This window comes from Uloborus diversus, chromosome 2, assembly GCF_026930045.1.
Source record: "Uloborus diversus isolate 005 chromosome 2, Udiv.v.3.1, whole genome shotgun sequence".
Taxonomy (NCBI): Eukaryota; Metazoa; Arthropoda; class Arachnida; order Araneae; family Uloboridae; genus Uloborus; species Uloborus diversus.
Window position 1 is genome coordinate 37,975,567 of NC_072732.1, and position 23,795 is coordinate 37,999,361.

Consider the following 23,795-nt stretch of genomic DNA (forward strand, 5'->3'; position numbering starts at 1 on the left):
CAAATATCAATTAACACCGTAAACTTAACGGTCACCCACGTATTTACATGGAAATACGCAAAAAACACACCGCAAAGGCAAATACACACTTTTCTCTGACTAGTCTAACTTTTTATGCCGCGGAGGCTATTTATAAATCCTTGAAAAGTTTCCACACTATTCCATTGAGAAATTTCGATTACATTCTACCAATTTCTCGTATTTTCTTTTTATTCCATTCACAACTCTTATCTTTCAGAAATGGAGGGACCATATACTTTATTCAAATGTACGGGGGTTGTATATTCATTACAAGAAACTATTGAATTTACAGGTTACGTTACTAAGACGATTTTAGATGAAAGATAATGGAATGAACGCCAAATTTAGCCAGATTACAACAAAGTAATCATAAAAATAATTACTATTTACAGAATTTGTAACAATACATAAACGTAATTGGCTACAAACGTTATTTTAGAACTGCAGTATGAAAGTGTACAGAACAGAGTAAAAACAGATACTAGTTTAGAGGGTGCATAAAACTGAATGAAAAATTTAAAAAAAAAAAATAATTCTCAAATCTGAAACTTACATGACGCTACTAAGAATAATACTTTTAAAAAAAAATGTTTACAAACTAATGGTTGAAGTAATATTATTTTTTATTATTTATATTTTTATTTTGAATTAATATGAACATATGAACAATGTTGCATCATGTTTCATGAGTCAATTCGCAACTCCAACAAATTATAGGGGGCACTGCAGCCACTGTCTAATGGCGGATGATAAAGGTAAAACAAACGCATGCCGTAGGGCAGAACATTCTCATAAGCCTAGTAAATTTTGTTCCTATGCACGATTCTTTCGCTTTATTCTTTTTAAATTGATTTTCAAAGTCTTGTGGATATTCTGGTCCACGTAGAAAGAAATGAGAATTCAAGCATTACTAAACGTCAAAAATTAATGCAAATTACGTAGTTCGTAGTTCTAAGCAGCCCTTTCTAAGATGTTGAATTCGATATTTATCAATTCTTGATAAAACTAAATAATAATTGTGGCCTGACAAGAATAACAATTAATGCTAGATAATTTAATTATATGACATCACGAATTATTATCAAAAGAAGATGATACTTCTTTGCCTTGCTTGGATAGCGCTAATTGTTTTGCATCTGTAGGTGAGTTATTTTTCTCAAATTGCCGAATCGGTTAATTTAAAATTTTTCTCTTTCGTATGTTTCTAATTTCTGAATTATGATTTAATTATGTCATGCTATGTAAATCATCAACAAAGTTCTCACCGATATATGGTGGTAGTTTTCTTTTCAATTGATCTATCATTATTTCTTTTTCCTTATTGAATTCTGTAATCTTTCTACCACTTTATTCCACTAATGATAAAAAATAAAAATGGTTTAACTGACATGCGGAATCTCGCCAAGGGTTCTTTGCTCGTACAATACTAAAACTATAACCCTAAACAAATTTGTGGAACCTTTCAGCTGAGAATGTAAGCAAAAAAGTTCTTACTCGGTTAAACATTTTTCATTTCTTTCTACGATAATATATTCATGAAAATATTTTGCATACTGTCTATTCCAACTGAAATTCAGTGTGCAAACTGTGTAGGAGCTGTACATTTAAATTTTAAAACAGAGGGAAAGAAGAGTCAGCGTACTTATAGTTCCGTTTTTATCTGTCGTTATTTGAAAATATCTATGTGAACATATTTTTTTCTTAATCTACAAATTTGATCCGGAGAGCCGGCGAATAAACGACATTCTACCGTATATAGATGGGATCCATTTAATTCAGTACAACCTTTTGAACGGTCAAACAATTTATCCTTGGATTTTTTAAGAGCTCCTTTCCTTGCAGTTTTCAGTTTTGAGGATAGAAAATAGTCACACGGTGATAGATCAAGTGAATGCGGAGCATGATCGTGGACACACATCTATTTTTTGTTCCCGAAACTGAAGACTGCGGTAAAAGTTTCAGCCATTCAAACAGCGTGACACAGGTACTAGTTTCTCAAACCAAATTAAAAAAGTTAATGGATAAATTGGTTGGCAGTTCAAAACGTTGTATTCAGTTACATGGATCCTATTTTGAATAAATATTGGCCTTAAAAGCTTATGCCACATACAGGGCCGTATCCAGAGAGGGGGGGGGGGGCCTGACACGCCCCGCCCCCCTCCCCCGAAACCCGAAATGTTTTGTACCGTAAAACAGAAGAAGGTTTTTTTTTTTTTTTTAATTCCTAATGTCAGAAAAGGAAAATGACAAAGTTTTTTTTTTATTCTTAATTTTGCTACTATTCAAAATTTATAATATTTTGAAGAAATACAGAAAAAGCAGTTCTAGTTCTCATTAGCTGCGAGGCACACTTGAAATTTAGACCTTTAATTAGGATTTCCTGCTCTCTTTCCCAATTCAATTCAGGGCAGTCCAGGGTTAAGGCAGGCCCTTTGTCACGAACTGACTTCTGTGCACTTCCTCCTCCAGGGGCGTACACAGAAATTTTGAGGCTGTCACAAATGCTGTTTTTGGGCCCCCTCCATATTTGTAACCCATATTTTCAACCCTAGGTTTAAAAATATTGGGCTCCATTTAAGCTCGGGCCCGGGCCAACAGGTGTCCCTTCTCCCCTCTATGCACGACCCTGCCCTCCTCCCCCTAAAACGCTTATAAAACTTAAAGTGTACTGATTTAGAGCCGGGGACTCCCCAAAGGCTGGGCCCCTAGTTTCCGATTAGGCGAGTATCTTGTTACCAACATATTCCAAATTCAGCTCCTTGATACATCCTGAGTAAAAAATGCAAAAATCACCATTCTCGCGTTTTTGTAGCATAATTTTCAAGATCATTTTTGTGACTGATATGTTTCTTGTCTTGCATTTATTTAATGCCGAATTCAGTACCATGGAAGTTCTTTTGTTATTGCTTGTTTTTTTTTTCTTACTTCTACTGCATACTGTTAATACCTTTAGTATGAGAAAAAACATAACACTTACTCTACTCTCTTTCATTTTCTGCACTACTTGTGATTGAAAAAAAAAGTTTGTTTCGAGAAATATTTCATTGCATTTATTTTTAACTTAAAACGGGTGTGTCTTACGAAGTTATAATCATTTTGTAAGACTGTGCAATCAACTTCTGAAAAGTGTAAATAAAGAGCTTCAAATAATTTCAACTGTTCGAGAGTCTTTGAAAATTATTTAAGTTTTTGAAATTCCTTGAAAAGTTCTTCAATTTTGTATCTTATCAAGAAAATAAAGTAAGAATTGTCCAAATGGCCAGAATATTACTCTTCCGTTCTTATTTTCTGAATGTCTACACCATTTCTTTTAAACTATTTTGTACAATTTTCATACTGTAGGGCATTTAATGGAAAAAAAAAATGGGGGTAGGGGGAGTGATCAAAAACAAACTTCAATAAAAGCCGATATGAGCAGATGACGAAGTGCTTCTCTTTTCTCCTCTCTCGTTTTTCCTCTCTGTCTATTAAGTTCCATGATTTGTCGAGCAAGCAATTTTTATTTTGTTTGATCTTGATTTGCAAAAGAATGTATAACTTTTAAAAGACTTTGTTTGCCTATTTTTTTTTTCATATTTTTGTAGTCTCAATTACCTAATATAAAGCCTCAAAATACAGATTTTTTTTTTCAAACATTTCTCGGGGGGAAAACCCCTGGACCCCCTGAAATTATGGATTTTCTACATCCGACTTAAAGGGTCACTCTCCTGTTATCCTTACCACTACAAGGTGAATAAGAAAAATAATAAGAAATTAAAATAACAACAGTCCAAACAGTGGAATCATTAAAAATAGAGACAAAAAGTCTTTTATGTTAACATTTTTATGCGTTTGGTGTGTCTATATATATTATATGTGTGTGTGTGTTAGAGCAATGTGCTAATCCGGGCCCCTCCCGAAAAAAATTTCTGGCTACGGCCTTGGCCACATACATATTTTATTCTATCACTAAAAAGTTAGGTTCTTTTCAGATCACACTATGTAGCACTAAACTTGCGTAAATGACGAACGAGTACGAGTCGGAGCAAGAAAAAGAGGGACATCCCAAGACCTCAATATTCCCTGATAAGGAAATTTAAAAAATATGCCCCCCCTCACCATTTACTGATAAGAATTATGATAAGCAAATTACAATTCCGATGCAATTCGCCTTCGATTTGATCGGCAGCTGTTGTGTTGGCTGGGGTGTAATCGGTGGCGGAATTTATGGGGGAAGGGAGGGGGTGCAGGACGGTAGGAGGTGCGTACCCCCTTACGGGGAATAATATTGATTTAAACATATCAGTAAATATTTTCCAATCATTTTTTTCGATAACCCAAATGTAATTTCTTAAATTTTCCACAAAAACATTTGAATAAAATAATATTGTTCGACTATCATAGCCATTTTAGCATTATATGTCATATGAATAATTATAGGAGTCGGGGTTATGAGAGTGAGAATAAGTTTTGCACACATAACTTGTAACAATATATCTAACAATGCATACTAAGATTTTATTATTATTATTATTATTATTTTGATTTCGTGGTATTTTATAATTTGACCAATCCAAGACCGGCCCAAATTTAGGTTAACGCTCCCCCCCCCCTTCCCGTCGTGGGAAAACCCTTTTTCTGTATTCAGGGGCGTGCACAGAAATTTTGGGGTCCATCACAAATGACTTTTTTCGGGACCTTCTCCATATTGTTTACCTCTATATTTCACGCCTAGTTTTTAAAATATTGGGTCCCCTTCCGGCTCGGGTCCGTGCCAACAGGCGTCCCTTCTTCCCCCTTGTGCACGCCCCTATCTGTATTAGCATTAATTATAGAAGGAGAAAATAAAAGTTGAAAATTCGAAATGAACTTGGCCACAGAAAAGCATTTCTTTTGAAAATTCAAATTAAAAAATAATAATTATTACAATTGTGTACACGTAATTATATTTTTATACGGAATTTTCGTATAAATCTCCTTATTTGGGGACAATAGAATTCTTCGCATGCTTTAAATTCTCTTTCTATTCGAAAGGTGTCTCTCTCTCTCTCTCCCTCTTTTTATTTATTTATTTATTTATTTTTTTTTTTTTTGCGTTTGTGAAGTAAACGGGTATTTTTCTCCAACTCTCGAGTTTTCTTTCTCTTTAATAACTTTTGCTCTCTATCTATTCGTAATTTTCTGAAGCATTTTTGATCACTGGTTCCCATTTCGTTTTGTAAGAGTTTTGTATTTCGACAAGACGTTTTGAACACAATGGAAAAAAGGAGAAAAGTATTTTTCTTTTAGCCCATTCTTCATTTCTTTTCCCTTCTTTTCACAAATTTTCCTATAAAAAGTATTAAAATTTCGAAATTGGGCTGAACTTTGCTCGCAAATTTAACAAAGTAATCATTTTTACATTCAATATTATTTTTAATTTACATTGATATAAGTAATAATAATTTAATATAATATGGAATGTAAAAATGCTCTGCCCTCTCTGACTAAAATCCTCTTTTGTGAATGTCAACGTCTCCAAGGTCACCGGCTTCAGCTAAGAATTCAAGTACATACTATTCGTTTCAACGAACACTAATACAACGAAATATCCGTTTCATCGTAATTAATTTTCAGTCCCGATTGAATTTCCACTGCATTGCTAGAATTTCATCCCAACAATATTCTCGTCACTCGCAGGCGCGGATCCAGAGGGGGGAGGGGTCATGAGTCCCCCTTAAATGACCGAAAATAGCCTAAAACTGGGTTTGGGAGGCTTCTATTCCGAAAGATTTGTACATCGCCCCCCCCCCCATTTTTTCTCAAAAATGACACTTATGAACCCCTCAAAATCCAGACGCTGGACACTCTATGAACAAAATTTGCGGTCCCCTGTTGCAGGCTCTTCAAAATTTCATCGGAAAACAACAAAACCACTCTCACTTATATGCAAAAACATTATTTTTTTAAGTCAAAGAGGGGGAGGGGTCAATTGACCTCCCCCGACCCCCTTAAAAGGTGGGCCTGTTCCCTTGAAGTTCGTCGTCACGGGATTTCACGTTTCGGTTCCGTAAATTTTTCATTTGCACACCGTTCTTGCTGTTGGAAAGTTGACCAGTGGATTCCTAGGAACAACGGGAACAGGAGAGATGGTTAATGGAGTTAAAGACTCTTATGTAGATGGATTATTCCTGGAAACGGCGGGGTGAGTCACTGAACAGTAGGTGAGTGAGTGTGTGTGGAATTCGAGAGATAGAAGTTTAGGAATGCCGTCAGGCCTGTCATTTAAGGGGGGTCGCAAGGGGGGGGGGGCGGCGATTGCCCACCTGGATTCTGGAAAATTTAATGTAATTACATGTTGTGTGGGTTTTGTTTTATTTAAATTGAGCAGAGCCGTGTCCAAGGGAGGGTTTTAGGGGTTAAACCCCTCCCATTGAAAGAAAAAAAAAATCAATGAATCATGAAACGATTTTCCAAAATGTATTTTAAGTTTTAATTAATTTTAGAGTTAAACTCTGATACAGTATTTACCCTCTTTAATATTTCCCCATGTTTAACAATCAGCATTTTCCTCAATTGTAGGATTCCCAAGCCCCTTCGCTTCTAAGTACTTGAAAAAATTAAAGACGGAGGAATGACTGAATAGTCCGGCAATGCTGTAAGCATGCAGGGCAAAATCATTTAAAAGAATATTAGACAATGACGTAGCCCCCCCCCCCCCAAAAAAAAACCTTGGGGGAAGGGAAAATGGTTACTTTGCTTACTGTTAGGTTTTTTTATGGTACGCCTTTAGTGTTGGATGAATTAGTCGTTTCACACATTAGAAACGTGTTTCTATGCGAAACAGCAATTTCTTTTAAATAAAATTCTTATTTTCATTAAATTCCTGTTCAATGTTATTTGATGGAAAAACAAAAGAAAAAAAAAAGAAAGAAAGAAACTAGCATTAGGTGGCATAAAAGAAATATGTGTGCTTTTATAAAATGTTCTACTGTACAAATAAGATTTCATTAAAAAAAAAGAAAACACACACACAAAACGTATAAAAAAATTAAAAAAAAAGCCTAGTTATCGAACTAAAATGAACTATTCAACACGCGTAGTTAGTTTTCCTTTGACAACGTAAGTTACGAAGGCAAAAAGTTTCAACCCCTCCCTTTATGAAATCCTGGACACGGGCCTGAAATTGAGTATATACCTCTTGCACCTCCCTCCCCCCCCCCCCAAAAAAAAAGAAAAAAAAATCGAAATGTCGGACCTGAATGCCATTCTGGCCTAAGTATATGGAGTTGCCCTCGAAAAGAAATCGTGGCAAAAGTCTATGAATGAGAAATTTCAGTTCAACATGTAGATGCTGTAAATTAAAAAGAAGCGACAAATATTTAACAATCACAAACTCAAAGAAAAACAGCGAGAAATGAGACAAAATTTAAAAAAACTTGATAGTAAAAGTGACAGGAAAAAAGAAAAAAACAAAATAAGAAAGAGAGAGAGAGAGAAACAAGTGATTCCGATGTCTGTCCTTTTTGTAAGTTTTTTCTCCGTGACTTCTTCTTTTGGAGGATGAAAATGGATAGATTGAACATCCAGTTGTATTCATTTCCATGGACAGGGTTGCTACTCAATTCCGGAGAAAAAATTCCCTGTATGAATATGCAACATCACAATCGAGCGAACAACTGATATTTGAAAAAGAACAGAACATTAATATCCTGATAGCATCATCACATGGGAAGGGGGGGGGGGGGGTGAGTAAATAAAAATTATGGAATGTAAAAAGTGTTCATTATAACTGAAATAATAGCATGGTTATTGAATTTATTTAATTTTACTTAAAAAAAAAAAAAAAAAAAAAAAAAAAAGACTTCTCTTTACCATTCATTATTTGGACCTTAAAATTCAAAAACGCAAAAGTTAAGCAGGACATCAAATACCGATCATAAACATTTCATGTTCTCTTAATAAAGAAGCATAAAATTCAAGATGCATGTCAAATAAAACAATAAATAATTTTTGCTTTTATGATAAGAAATTTTAATATCTACTTTAAAAAAAAAAAATCTTAAAAGTTCGGTTATAACTTTAATAAAAAAAAAAAGAAAGAAAGAAAGGAAGAAATTCCCTGCACTTTCCAGGTTTTTGAGGAAATTATCAAAATTCCTTGGATTTTCTCTGTTTTTTGATTAGTTTTTGAATTCCTTGTATTTTCCCTGTTTTTTTTTTCAGGGTTTACCTGTGGTGTGGCAACCCTGGTGGATGATCAATGGAAATGAATAAATTTTTGAAACAGCAAACAAGCTAGCAAAATTTTCGGAATTTCATGAAATCTCGGCTATTTAACAGATTTACACCCTTGTTTTAATATGTCAATGCACTGGGTAATAATAGCCCAGTTCCAAAATGTAAATTACTTGTTTTTTTAGTCAATGTAGTCGATAAGTAATATTTCTTGTTATGGGGGTCCAAAAACTGCGCTACGCGTGGCGCCGCACTGCGCGGTATCGTTCCGAATAGCCCGATAGTTCATCCATTTAGCCAAGAACGAGAAACAATCTAATCGGTGAAACTCTCTGGTCATTCAAGAAGCATATCACTGAGGCGCTAATGGCTTTTGAGCTCAAAGAAAAGCAAATGTGTCGCGCGCGGGTGTTTTTCGCTCAGAATTCTCAACTAGAAAACCTGTTCTCGGCGAAAGCGAACTGTTATCGCTCAGTCACGCAGTCAACCTTTCCGCCATTACGGCGCTGGACGCAAAGCAGCTTCTCCTTCAAACTCCGATTGGCGGATGTGCCGGCGTATTTTTGTCAATGGCAGGGTTACTAGTTTGGCGTACTATGAATTCACGAGGAAAATTCTACACAGCACATTTTGCCCTCAAGATGCCTATCAGGCCCCGTCATTTCGAATATTTCCGGGGGGGGGGGAGGCAAAGGCTATTTTCTCATCGGAAGCTTTATCGGAATTTTTTTGTATCAAGCAAGCAATGTAGTAAAATTCAATCATAAAGCACATCTATGGAATTCTTTGGATGGGTTAGGGGCAGGGGCGTGCAAGGGGGGGGGGAGAGAAGGGACACCTGTTGGCCCGAGTCTGAAGGGGGCCCAATATTTTAAAAACTAGGCGTGAAATATACAATATGGAGGGGAGCCCGGAAAAGTGATCTGTGATGGGCCCCAAAATTTCTGTGCACGCCCCTGGTCAGGGATGCCACGAACGATGGGAGGTCACTGTGGCCTCCCAAGAGAAATTCCTATTCGTTAAATTTTTATTGACGCTTCGGAAAATTTGGAGACAAAATACTGCTGCGATTATTATTACTTTTTTTTTCTCTTTTTTAAAATGATGTCTAATGTTTTCTTTCTCTACGTATCACGTATGTATGCATGAACGTAATTCATTTCGTGTATTTGTTCATTATTTTTTAATCACTTGGTAAAATTTGGAGTTTCATTCGGTAGATCGCGAATTCCTCCCCCCCCCCCGGTCCATGTAAAAAAAAATTGTTCGCCCCTCCCCCCTAGCAGACCTATTCAACCTTTTACACCTTGGGAGCCCACTAGCTTACTGTTTTCGTGAAGGAACTTCTCGGTCAAAGAACAGAAAAAATAAGATTATCAAAGCTTTATCCTACACAAATGTACAAAGTTATTATTGCATCTTTATTTTATCACATTGTAAACACATTGATAAGATAATTAAATTATACGATGCTGATTTTTTATTTATTTTATTTTTATTAATTTATTTTGAATTTTATTTTAAGATCTCTAAAATATGTTCTTTTAATAATGAACAAAATAAACGATATTTTAAATGAAAAGAAATTAATTAAATAAAATGTTTTAATGACTTGACTGTGATTGTTTTTTTTTAATTAAAATCATTTTAAATTAATCTTTTCAAGTCTGTAATAATTTTATTTTATCCGTGCAACATTTGTTCATACTTAATTTTACAAATGTACCGCCTTTAAGGACATGTTATGAAAATTTCACTAAATTTTGGCGATTTGATTAGGTAAATAGTGATTACTACCTTCAATCCAGGTTGCGGTACAGGAACTCTACCATGAAGAAGTGAATAAGAGTTTTGATTCATGTTTATCTTTATTGTATTTTTTTAAAAGTGGAATGACAAATCTGTACCTCAGAGGTCGAAAGACGTAAGTCATATTATGATAATTTTACAGGAGAGAGGAAAAACGTTTTTTTAATGCATCCAAAGGATGGGTCATACGCTCTTTTAACCCTGGTAAAACATTGAAAAGGATTTTTTTTAAGGAATTACTTTCACATGGTTCGATGAAGTTAATAAACTGAAAATCGCAATTTATGGACTTACGTCAGTCTGGCTCTAAGGTACATAAACTATCAATCAATAAACAAATAATGAATTAATATATAAATTATAATTTTTCTGTCATTGTCTTTTCTTCTTAATAGCTTTGGTATGTAGGACTGGAAAAATGTTAAGGGTAATTATCCCTGAACAGCGCAATTTGGACAGGGCAAGGAATGGAATTTACTCTGACAGGGGAATGACACTTAGTGGAAATAATGCATTTTATTCATGGTATTATAATTTCTGTGGGAAAAGGAAACACTATTTTTATGAAATTTAAAAAGATCCAATTTGGTGTTGTGCAAAAAGTAATTACTGTGGTCATTTGTTTCCCTTACATGTGACAAGGGAATAACGACAAGGGAATGACAAAAATTAAAGTCAACTTATATATTGTCATAATTGCAAGCAACAAAACTCAATGTCACTTAAAGTAAGGTGGAAAACTCTATACAAACAAGAGTCAATCACTCATTGAGTGATTATTACAAAATTAAATTAATTATGAGAGACAGGATAATGACACTCATTAAAAACACTTAACAAGATTTCACTTGAGATCACCCAATGATACTTGACTCAGTGTATTTTTGCAGAAAGAACCAATCAGGATTATTTTTATAATGAGGCCACAATTCAAGAACTAAATTATGGGTTAATACAACTATTACCAGATATGAGAAATATTCATTCCATTCTTCGACAGGGGAATGACAAAAAAATCAAAGGACATTTTTTGTTATTTTTCTCAAAATTAGTGCAAACCTTCAAAAGTCTGTATTTTTAACACGCTTTTATTAGCTTCACCTGTATGTATGTATGTATATACAGTCGAGTCCCGACTTACGCGAGGGATGCGTTCCAAGCCCCCTCGCGTAAGTCGAAATTCCGCGTTGTGGAAAATGGTGTGTGTAAAAATGTATCCAATTATTTTAGACACTCGTAAACACACCTCAAAGTGTTAAAAACCATTTCTTAGCTACACATTACTCTTACTTGCATAAAAACTGAATGTTTACTTGTATTTATAAAAAAAAAAATACGTTTTATTCAACATAAAATACTGCGACGATGCACAAAATCAATGACCAATGAGAAAGAAAGACATAAAAATAAACTAGTTTAGTATACGGTACGTACAATATATAGTAAGAAAAGCAAATTTTCTGTAGGCTTTCTGTACAGTAGATCCAGTAATAATATTTGTAACTTAAAAAAGTGAAGATGAAGATGATTTATGCTGCTTGATCAAACCGTTATTTAAATATTATTTTTTAATTCAGTTGCTTCACTAGTTCTTTTAAAACGACTTCCTAGTTTTTTTAATTCACAATACAAGAGCAGCTTCCATTTTCATAAATTTTTGCATTTTACCACGATACTACTCGGTAAACTTGTACGGATTTCCTTTTCTTGACTTATAATTGTATGTATGGAAGATTCACTCGTACCTAATTGTCATGCTACCTTTTAGTTGAGCTTCAGCTTTTCAAGAAGCTTTAGTATCGAGAAGCTTTAGCTTTTATTTAATTGTCAGAAACTTTCACTTTCTTTTTATCTTCACAAACTTAAAATGAAACAGCGCTCTTACACTGTTATAACCAGGGGTTCCAGACGAGTGAAAATATTCCCTCTAAGGTGAAAGCATAGTGCCTGAAGGAGCAATGCAGGCCAGAAAATAGAGCAGAGGAGCCAAAACAGCATGCAATCACAGAAAGACTCATTGCGCATGCGCTTTTTGATTTAGACATACATTCAACCACCTCAATATGGCGGGCAAATAATGATTGCGTTTGTGTGCCTCTCACATTGAATGAAGTACACTATTGGATTAAAACACAACTTTTCTAGGATTAATTATCCGAAATTACAAGTAAGTACAGCTTTTGATCACTTTGTAGCTTTTAGGGCTTTCAAACATAGTTAAGTGTTTAAAAGTGCATTTATTGCTTTTCAGTAACCGTTAGTCTTCTAGTTCCCGTTTACCGTTACTATCGTGAAATTTCAATCATTCAAAACGCTACTAAAAATATCTGTCATTACTTTCTTGAATACTCGATAAGCAGCTTTTATTAATCACCAAAAGAACCTTAATAAAAATGTTTCTTGTGCTTCGTAATTATAACAGAAAGCTAGCGAGAAAAACAAAATCTCTCTCAGTCTAGCTCTTTTTTTTTTTTTTTGCTTTCTCATTCAAGTGTTAGAATCATTTCCTGTTAGCGGTTGATGCTCGATAGCGTTAGAAATTCCTTTTGGTTTTTTATTTAATTGGTTGAAAAACTTTATGTGCATTTTATTTTGTTACTCTAGATTAACGTTTATGAAACGATTTTGTTCTTCCGTAATTGTAATATCCCGGAATATTTTTGGCTCATCATGTAAATAATCCATAAGTACAGCTATGCTTCATTTTCGGAATACGTCATGTTTTAGTAAATGTATAATTTCTCACATGTTTTAAATAATTACTCGTTTTTAAATTATAACGTATTTGCGACAGATCTTTGATACCAAGTGGAGGGGTAGATATTTATTGTTTTATTAATTTTTAACATTACTTTTTGTTAAAAAAACCCATCAGAACCCTGAATTTTTTCACATGTTTTTTAACGGCCCCAGAGTTATTATTCATATTATTTATTTTATGAATTTTTAAGAAAACGATAAAGATTTCACCGGTCCGCTAAGTTTTTCATTTGCTTTTACCGCTGGGTCAAAAGAGGTTGAGAAACACTGAGTTAGAGCACGATCAGATGAATTAAAGCTATGAGCACTTCTTAACTATGTTGAAAGCTCTGAAATATGATCAAATGCTGTAATTACATGTTTTAATCATTCCCAATACCGAGTTCAATGTGAAAATGTACAAAACGTAGAATAACATAAATCAAAACAAAACTTAAAAAAAGAAAAAAAAAAAAAATTCACAACTGTATTCAAAAACGCACACAATACGGGGGAGGGGGGGAGGAGGATCTATAGTAAGGGTGCCATTTCTCTCTCCGAAGGTTCCTTTTTTTCACTCCGGCTGTCTAGTTTTTAAAAGGTGCCTGTTTTTCACCCTATTTAGAGGTGCGATTTCGGCTCCGTATTGGGTGCCGCTGGTGAACAAGCGTTTCTCCCCTGAAAGGTGCCGAATGCATCCTGTAGTTTTAACAGTGTAGGTGTCATTATATTTCATTAACTTTCGCATTTAGAATGAAAAAAATAAATGGGAAATGAGGAGTAGTTATTTGTATAAGTGACGTTCAGACTAGTTTTAGTAACCAATAACAAAGCCGATACTTACACACCACGATTCCCTTCCGAAAATTTTCGTGTTGCAGATGAGGAATTCGTGTTACGTCTAAAATTCTTTACTGGTGAAAAAATCGCGTTATAGTCATTTCACGTAAGTCGGATCGCGTTGTAGCGGGAGTCGACTGTATGCATGTATGTATCTTGTAACGGAACCTTGCAGCTCAAATTTCGCCCACTTCCTGCGATCGGATTATTTTGAAATTTGGCACGCGACCTCAGACCCGATGACAATGCAATATTCTATAATCAAATTGATTAATTAACTTTAATTGTTAGTTTCCTCCAATTTTAATCAATATTTTGGCATAAATCCAACAATGTGAAAAAGGAAAAAAGTTAAAAAAATACATTAAAAAATGCTCGCAAAAATTATTTAAAAAATATTTACAAAAACCTTTAATTTTTCTACATCAGACAAAATTTGTTCCAATGTTCCAAGGTAATTAGAACATGAAATATAATTGTTTTTAACTAATTTCATGCCAAAATTTAGGTGAGCCTTCGATTGGAAATTCATTGCTGATCAGATCATTGTTGAACAAAACTTTTATTCAAATGCATCTCAAATTTTCAAAGTAATGTAGATATGATTTCCGCACATACATCGATGACTGAGATGGATTAGCTTTTGTTGGGCAAATTTCATGAATATAAAAGATTTTGAACAATGTTGAAATGAATATTTTTTCGTAAAACAAGTTAAACTAAAAAAAAAAATAAAATAAAATAATAGTTTAAAAAAACTAAAAAAACACGCTTTCGTTGCAAAATGAACTAAAAAGTGAAAAATAATCTTTAGATGATAGTAGTTGACCAATCACTTAATTTTAATGTAATGCAAAAAAGTGTGTGTGGGGGGGGGAGCTTCTTATCAGTTGTCTTGAATTTCTTCCATTTGTTGTCCATGCAAAAATGTAAATAGACAGCACCCCACGGTTTTTTGTATTACAATAAAATTAAGTGACTGGTCATACTATCATCCAAGCATTATTTATCACTTTTTAGTTCATTTTGCTACGAAAGCGTGTTTTTTAAAAAAGTTTTTTTTAAACCATTTCTATATTACAACCTTGCATGACAGTTGGTAGCAGGTTAAACAGCTATTTCATTACAAATATGCATGACTTCCTGAATCTTTAGAGCTAATTTTGCTTTAAGCTGAAGGTAGGGACACACAGGGGAATGACATTTATCATGTAAAAAAAAAATTATTTAAATGTATATTAATAATAGAGAGTTTGTTTTAGCTTATTTTACAAACATAAAAACATGTTGTTGAAGCATTCTAGCGTCAGTTTTATTTTTATACATTTTTTTTTCGAGCAATCACGATTGCTTATTGTTCTCATTTGTCTGTTTTGAATTCCTATCATTTTATATTCCCACCAGCACCCTCTGCCAGCACCACCGTCGCGTCGACCGGCCTCACGTTGCTGCTCTTCTTGCGAAAACCGTCTCCAGGTTGCGTCCATATCCTACACACATACGCATACACACACACTCATGCCTGCGCACATACACATACACACACTCCTACACACACATACACATACCCACACTCATGCCTGCACACAGACACAAACACGAGCGTACACACACAGCACTGCATACACAACACGCACACACATGCATACATACACACACACGCACCACGCATCCACACACATGCGCCTACACAAACACACACGCTCGTGATTGCGAAAAACATAATTGGAATTCAAGATGCCAAAAATTCAAATTAATATATTCTTTTTTTTTTTTTTTTTTTTTGAGCAAGAACAAGAATTTAGCAGTTTAGAGAAAATGACCCTTAAACTCTTTTTAAACGATGCTTCTTTTGCCGTTTTTTGGAATCAATAAGATCTTACTCATTAGACCATTAAGGTATAATAAATCTTTATTATTGAGATTCGTCTTGGTTTTCTTCGCATGAAAATTTGGTGAATCCAATATCCAACAACTGTTTCTGTTTTCCTTTTTAAAATTCCCACAATACTCTTCAACGCACCAAATTAACAAACTTATAATACCCACACAACATGCAATGATTGAAATATTGAAGAAAATTACAGGAAATATCAACATACATTTCTATAGTTGGGGTAAACCTAACCTGGCAGCATTATGAAGGCGTTGCAGATCCCAATTGCAGCATTACGACGCTGCCAGGTTAGGTTTGCTCCAACTATAGAAGAAGATGCTATGACAACATCATCTTCATAATTTCGTGTATTACAACTAGTGATGTGCCGGATCGTTAAAACTATACATCCACGTTTCCGGATACGGATACGGATCATTAGTGTCTAGATCTGCGAATACGGATGTGGATCTCCTTAGAAATAATAATAATAATAATAATAATAAAAACAATTCAATTGCCCAAGTGTAAAATTGGGCACGAATGGTATTCCCGTCATGGTAAAGGCACTATTTCTTTAAAAATTTCATCTGCGATGAAAACCTAATCAAGAATACGATTTTTTGTTAAAAGAAGTCTCCGCTAAGATTGGGGGAGAGTTGGGAGGAATGGGACAACGCTGCATTTATGATAAAATGAAATGGGAAAAAATATTTCTAGCTTTGTAGATGTAGGATGTAGAAGCAAGAGTGTAATAAAGTTGTTACTGGACAAGCTAGAAATAATATTCCACATTTTATTTCGGCATAAATGCAGCGCTGACCCATTCCTCCTGACGAAATTATACAGCTAATCCTTATATATTATTTCTGTAGCCTTTTTTTTTTTTTTGTTCCTATGCGAGAACTTCCACAATTCTTGATCGATTTCTTTGATTTACACCTCATTTTAAAGCTTATCGTGCAGACTAATGACGAAAAATAGATCCACGGTCTAAAAATTGTTATTTTCAGTCCAAAAAAAAAAAATCTTTTTCAAAGCACCAGACTGAGGTTTTCGGTTAAATTTATAAGTTTTATAAGTTTATTTTGCGCTGTGACCGACAGAGCTGAATAGCTCGATCGGCAGAGCATTCGAATGGTAACCAGAAGAACGAGTGTTGGTCCCGGCCTGGACGATCTGCATCAAAAACTTAGACGAATAGTGTGCATTACATGAAAACAACAAATAACACAAGTCCATGCTGGAACGGAAACTTGATGCAGTGTAAGCTTAAGTGTATGTTTTTTTTTTTTTTTTAAGCTTTGGCCCTGGTCAGAAAACTAAAGCATAATGTAAGCGAAAATATAAGTGTCAGGTTTAAGATTTCAGACTACAATGGAATAGTTTTTTGTTCAGAAAAAATAAATAAATAAATAAATCGTACACTGAAATGTAGATTCTTCTAATGACAGTTTTTGACCCTTTGTACAAATAAAAAAATTTCTACCACAAATTGAAATTACGCTTTGCATTTAGTTAAACTAGGAATATTTATTAGAATACGAAGTAAAACATTAAAATTACTAACAACTTGATGGGTAAAATATCATTTTTTTTCTTCTTTCGGCAAAAAACAAGTAGCCAGTCACATTTTTACTACATTCGAAAAGCTACACTTAAATAAAATAATAGTTTAAAAAACTGAAAAAACACGCTTTAGTAGCAAAATGAAATAAAAAGTTAAAAATAATTTTTGGATGACAAGTATATAAAATAATTGACCAAACACTTAATTTTACGGTAATAAAAAAAGCGGGGGGGGGGGGGGGCTGCCTATTTACATTTTTGCATGGATAACAAGTGGAAGAAATTTAAGACAACTGATAAGAAACCCCCACGTTTTTTTTTCTATTACAGTAAAATTAAGTGTTTGGTCAATAACTTTATATACATGTCACCCGAAGATTATTTTTAAGTTTTTAGTTCATTTTGCTACTAAAGAGTGTTTTTTTTTTTTTTAAAGATCTTTAAAACTATTATTTTATTTTTTACTTTTTAGTTCATTTTGCTACAAAAGCGTGTTTTTTTTAGTTTTTTAAACTATTATTTTATTTTCAAATAAGATTTAAATACTAAATATTGCTAACACTTGTAACTCTTAAATGAAATCTTTGTGCGTGTGTTCGATTTTTATAATGGAATGTATTTTAGTATTCTTTTGCATTATTTGCATCAGACATTTCGAATGCTTTCTGGTAAATTCATGTGCAAACATTGTTACACTCCGCAGCCAGGGCCTGATTACCGCACAGGCCTACTAGGCCTGGGCCTGGGGCCCCCTCTTCCTAAGGGGCACCAAATTACTTAAAGAATTATGCATAGCATTACAACTATACAAAAAATACACACATTTTTAAAATAATAACCTTCAGGGGACCTCCAAATTATTGTGGGCCTTGGGCCTCACTTTTAGTTAGTCGGGTCCTGTCCGCAGCTCTGATTTGTACGTTGTAAGTAATTCTAATAAGCCACTGGCTATTTGTCCAAAGGACAGTTGGACCCACAAAAATAGAAGTTAATCTAATAAAAGCGTGTTAAAATTAGAATAAACAAATAACTTATCGTTAATAAATTAATTTGATTATAGAATATTGCATTGTCGTCAGGTCTGAGGTTGCTTTCCAAATTTTAAAAGAATCCGATCACAAAAAGTGGGCGAGAGTTGAGTTGCAAGATTCTAAATTTAATTTTGGTGCAGACGGGATTAGAGCGCACGCCCAATGATTCCCGGAGGTGGACGTCAGCGAAGACCCGCGCCTTAGACCGCTCGGCCACGAACGCTCCTAAAGTGGTGGATGTACTAACAGTAATAAGCCACTAGCTCTTAGTCCAAAGGAGAGTTACAAACATACAAGTGAAGCTAATAAAAGCGTGTTAAAAACGAACTTAGTTCAAATGAATTTGTATTTTAACTGTTCGGTTAAATGAAGAGCATGTGCTGCCATCTAAGCCATAACGGTTCAAGCAGCCTGCGATAACAAATTGTATAAATTTTCAAAAAATAAAAACACTTCTTTTCAATATCTTATCTTATATATTATTTTTGTGGATTATTTTTCTGTCGGTATGCGAGATTTTTCTTATTTCTTGAAGAAATTACCCCCTCATTTTAAAGCTTATCGGGCCTGCTAATGACGAAAAATAGACTTACGGTCTAAAAATCAATTTTTCGGAAATGCCCCTAGCTCTTGCCAAACCTTGATGCAGCCTGTAGTTCTTATGAGGATTTTTTTAAGCAAAATTCTAGTGAAATTTTCCAATAACACACGTAAGGCAATAAAATAAATGCGACGGGAATGCGCCTTGGCGTTCCGACTCCTTTATACAAGATACCGTTATTATTCAGATAAGTTGACAATTAATCGAAGGGTGTTCGTTTTTTTTTAAAGCTTTGACTCCGTTCAGATAACTAAGCATAATGTAAGAATAAAACAAGTATTAGATTTAAAAATTCAAACCTCAAGGGAATCCCTTTTGTGCAGAAAAACTTTTTCATTGTATGCTGAAATGTAGGTTGTTCTAATAACACTGTTCGATCTTTTGTATAAATAATAAATTACTACTCCAAATTAAAATTATGAATTTAACCCGGTAAACCTTTAACTATTTATTCAAATACGGTGTAAAACACTAAAATTATTATCAACTTCATAAGTAGGAAATCATTTTCTGCTTCTCTGCTTTCAGCGAAAAGAAAATGCATTTTTCCATACGTTCGAAAATTTACTTAAAAAACGGACTCAGTTCAGCTGGTTCTGGTATTGAATTTTAAGTGTTCGATTAAAAGAAAAACATGTGCTGGCATTCAAGCCGTAACGGTTAAAGCAACCTGTTATGCGAAATTGTATCATTTTTCAAAAAATAAAACACTCATTTTCAATCTAATTTATTATTTCTCTAAAATGTTTGTTTCAATCGCTACGCGACATCTTCCTCATTCCTTAATCAAATTCCATGTTTTACGAATAATATTAAAGCGTATCATGCTGACCAATGACAAAACATAGACGCATGGTCTTTTTTTTTTTTTTTTGGGAAAAAGCTCTACTTGCTGTTTTTTATTACACATTGCTTCAATGAATAGCATTCGAAAACGAAGGCGCAACTGCTCGGATGGTTGGAGTGTCGTGGTGTTAATCAGAATGGCGCCAATTCAAATCTGTGCCAATAAGTATCTTTTTAATGTTTCTCCCCCCCCCCCCGTCAGAGACTCACATAGGCTGGATTGTATTTGCCAAAATCCGTTTTTTCGCATGCACAATTACTGCTTTTTCACGAGTTACTCGTGACTTTTTTTCGTTTTTTCGTTTATTGTTATCCGTTAACTTTTTTCGATTCTTCTTCATAATATTCTTTCTCTGAAATTTTTAAAAAGTGAAATGCCACACATGAGAGGATTCGAAGCAGAGTGCGGAGTTTCGCACGGGTTGCTAGTAACAAGGACTGGGCGATATCAGAATTTTAATATCGCGATATATCGCTCTCTAAATATCGATATTTTCGATATATCGATATATTCTTGGGGGGGGGAGGGGTGCAAAGAATCGAAAAACAACAAAAAACATTTCCAAATATAATATTATTTCTCTAATTCAAAACTTTCCTGGAGAGGGGGGGGGGGCGTGCTCAATGGTATAGCTCAATGCATGACAATGCATGCTTCGCAACGAAAAAGTTTTAAATATTCAATGCAATATTTTGTTTAAATCTTTTAATCTGACCAGTCTCAATAATTTGAATGTACTTTGAACTATATTTCGTATTGATGTCTTAAATAGTTTGTTTTTTGTCATTTATAGCTTTCGCTTCAAGACATTTTACTTTAAAGTACTAATAATAAATCTTTAAAGAATGCAGCTATAAATGCACTGCAATTTGGGGAAAAAATTAAAATTAAAAAATTCATTTATTTATTTGTTTATCTATTTTGAAAAAATCTGAATATTATCAAAATTAATGCAGTAAACTTTTTTTTTTGGCGTTTTTAAATAAATTATAAGACATTTTTTTATTTCAATGAAATTTTTTATAATTTTTAAAATCTACGAATTATGTATATTATTCATTTATGTTACATTAGTAAATATAAAAAAATGCTTAAAAATTGTACTTACTTTTTATCTTTATCCGATGGTCTTAGAGAATCTTGGTAAACCATCCAATAAATGTCATCAATCGACAAGCTCAGCTTTTTCAATCATGGTACTTGTTACTCTTCCAAAAATGCGTAGAACTTTCGTAAACAACACTATGTCATCGCATTAACGTTAATGCGTATAACTTTCACAAAAAACACTATGTCAGTGCATTAACGGTATAATGACTGGCGAGAAGGAGTTCAAAAGTTTCAGTTTCAGGGTTGCCGACGATAACGCTTTAAAATTGGTTTACCGTTTCAAGTGGTGCCTCATGTTATGAACGGAATAAAAAATTTTCCTCTTATTATCGAAGATGAAGCTATTTTCATGCAGCTATGAGTTGCGCTCCCTTTAGTGAGATACGACAGCTCGGATGGAAATGATTGAGCTGGCGGTGTATTTTATTTAATCTCATTAGTTTTTTCGTTTTTTATTTCTTTTTTAATACAAACATCTCTGTTCAGTATTTTTCGCAAACCTTTTATTCAGCGTAATATCAATGGTTTACGTTTAATTAGAAGTATGAACCGTGTTGATAACTCCATTGGTTAATTTTTAATTGTTGCATTTAAGATGCTTTTTTAACCTGCAACGCATTCACTTTTCAGGGCCCTCGAGAGGTCATATAAGCCTTGTCAGAAACTAGGAGCGCGATCCTTAGAAGGGCTCCGCTCTTGAAAACTGTTTAGGGGGATGGGATCCGGAGACCAATCTGACAATGAGTCCACCTTGACCTTCGGCGGCCCTGTTAATTTCCCTTGTACTATAATTAAAAATAAAATAACTGATTGAAGAATGCAGTTAATTTCTTGAAATTTCAAGCACTCATCCATCATGCAAAACTATAAAAAGTTGTGTATTTTTGAGCCAGTATTTCGATTTCTTCGTAATTATGTCCCGTATTTCCGTTTCAACCGATATATCGGACGGATAGAAATCTAAATATCGTTACCGTGGTAATAGTTATACATCGATATATGACGATATATCGGTATATCGCCCAGCCCTATTGTTGACTTATAGTGAAAAACGTTCTTATTTTTTCCAAGATAAGTTGAAGGCAGAAATTGAGCGTATTAGCTGCCCATTATCTTTCAGGACGTTTTTTAATTGTTTTTAGTGTTAAAGGAAATTAAAAAAAACATGGAAGCCACGTAAACAAGGAACACAACATTCATCAATCTCAGGCATAATTAAAAATTAAAGCCAAGACATAGTGACAAAACTCCATCCAAAACAAAACTGTGCATCTAAAACAAAGTGGATATTATTTTTTCATTTGTTTTCGGTAAACATTCCCGGAAAGACAGGAATATTTGCGCACCGTTAATTGTCGAGTGTTTAATTTATTTCACGACGCAGGTCGCGAATTGTAATTATTTCTAGCACACAATCATTGGGAGTTGACATTTTTTAATGCAGGTTTGACATAACAAGATAGAGTATTCGTCAACTGTTTAAGATAATTTTGACGACATAATATAAAACATAATCAGCATTTCTGTGGGGAAACTATATAAATTTAATGCTTGCAAGCACACCGATGTCCAAACCTAGATTTTAGACCAGAGATGTATAATGAAGTCTTAGTGTTGATTGAAGATTTATGCATTTCAATTTCAAATTCGTTGCTTAGTCGTTATAGTGTGCTATCACCTGATCGATTGGTCACCGACTTAGTTAACACTGATTTGCAATGAGAAAAAACAGTGCAACAATGCTGTCTTAGCTACAATTATTGTGAGTAATGAGCCATTACTGACATCTGAAAAAAAAATCATAATCAGTGTGCTGACCGTTGGTGCTGAACCAGGCTATACAGTTGTCGATGAAAACACAGCCGTAAACAATCCAAATTGAATTTTTAAATTCTCTGGATATACCAGGAATGACACCAGACGATTTCCGGTTGAAAATTGGTTCATCAATCATTCTTTTCCAGTTTAAACCCACCTACATTATGCACCGGTACACGTTTCTTCATCAAAAGTCAACAATCTTGAGGGAAAAGTTTAAAGGAGAAATTTTTGTGTTGCCACGTAATCCATTTATTGCTTCATAATTTTCAAAAACACTTGGAAGGCTTCAATTTCCGTTTTGTTTAGCTTTTGAAAAGACCATAAATAGATCTCAAGACCAAACAATGTCTACTTTCGGTTTGGATTTGAAACATACATGTTTCTCTCATGGGCAACTATCTATTGCCTACTCACGAGTGGGAAAGTTATCATACCTATTTGTGTTAGCAGAAGACAGGTTAAGCAAGAATATTGTGCACAACTTAGTGCTTAGATAATTTTCAGTCTTCAAATAATAGAAACAATAGATGGAAGTCAGTGTTATCTACCTCATTTATAAAGTTTAATTTTTATATGTTTTTAATTTAGTTAATGTATTTTGTAAAGAAGTTATTGATTACAAACTATAGAGAAATTTGAGATGAATAAAATGCAGTGTACATTCTAAAAGTGTAGGTTTCTTTATGCTTAATTTCTACGTTCCGATGTTTTACAATCAGTTTCGATATTTACTATCACTTTCAAGTTATTTTGCTTTTATTTTTGGCCGAAGTCATACTTGTAAAATTTACTAAGCGTAAGAATAGTGCTTTTACCATAGAAAATTTAGTTAATACTTACTAAATTCAATAAGTACTTGATTCAGCATTACACGCCCTTTATAAAACTCATATGTTTTAAAATTGGCTATACTATTTTAAGCTTCATTAAAAATATTAATTAGATTCTTTCAAAATAACGAGTAAAAGAATATTTTAATCCAACTACTTCGCCACAGCTGCGCGTGGCTGGGTCAGCTGGTAATAATATATTTTTTACCTTGATCTCAGTTATAAAATAGTAAAAGGAATGTATGAAACGATTGAGCAAGTCGGGAAACTTCTGAGGGTGCTTGGTAAATTCAAATAAGTGTTGGCTTGGCCCGAAAGCTTAAATCCAAAAGATCCGATAAAATATTTTTTTTTTTTAAATCTAAAGACTTTATCTAAGAAAACTTGGTTATCACTAAAAAGTTCAAAATAAAATCAGTACATGATTTCTTGGTTATAACACTCAGTAATTGCAGTTAATCCTAAAACCTATTGAGGTTAATTCTAAAGCTGCCAATAAAACTGA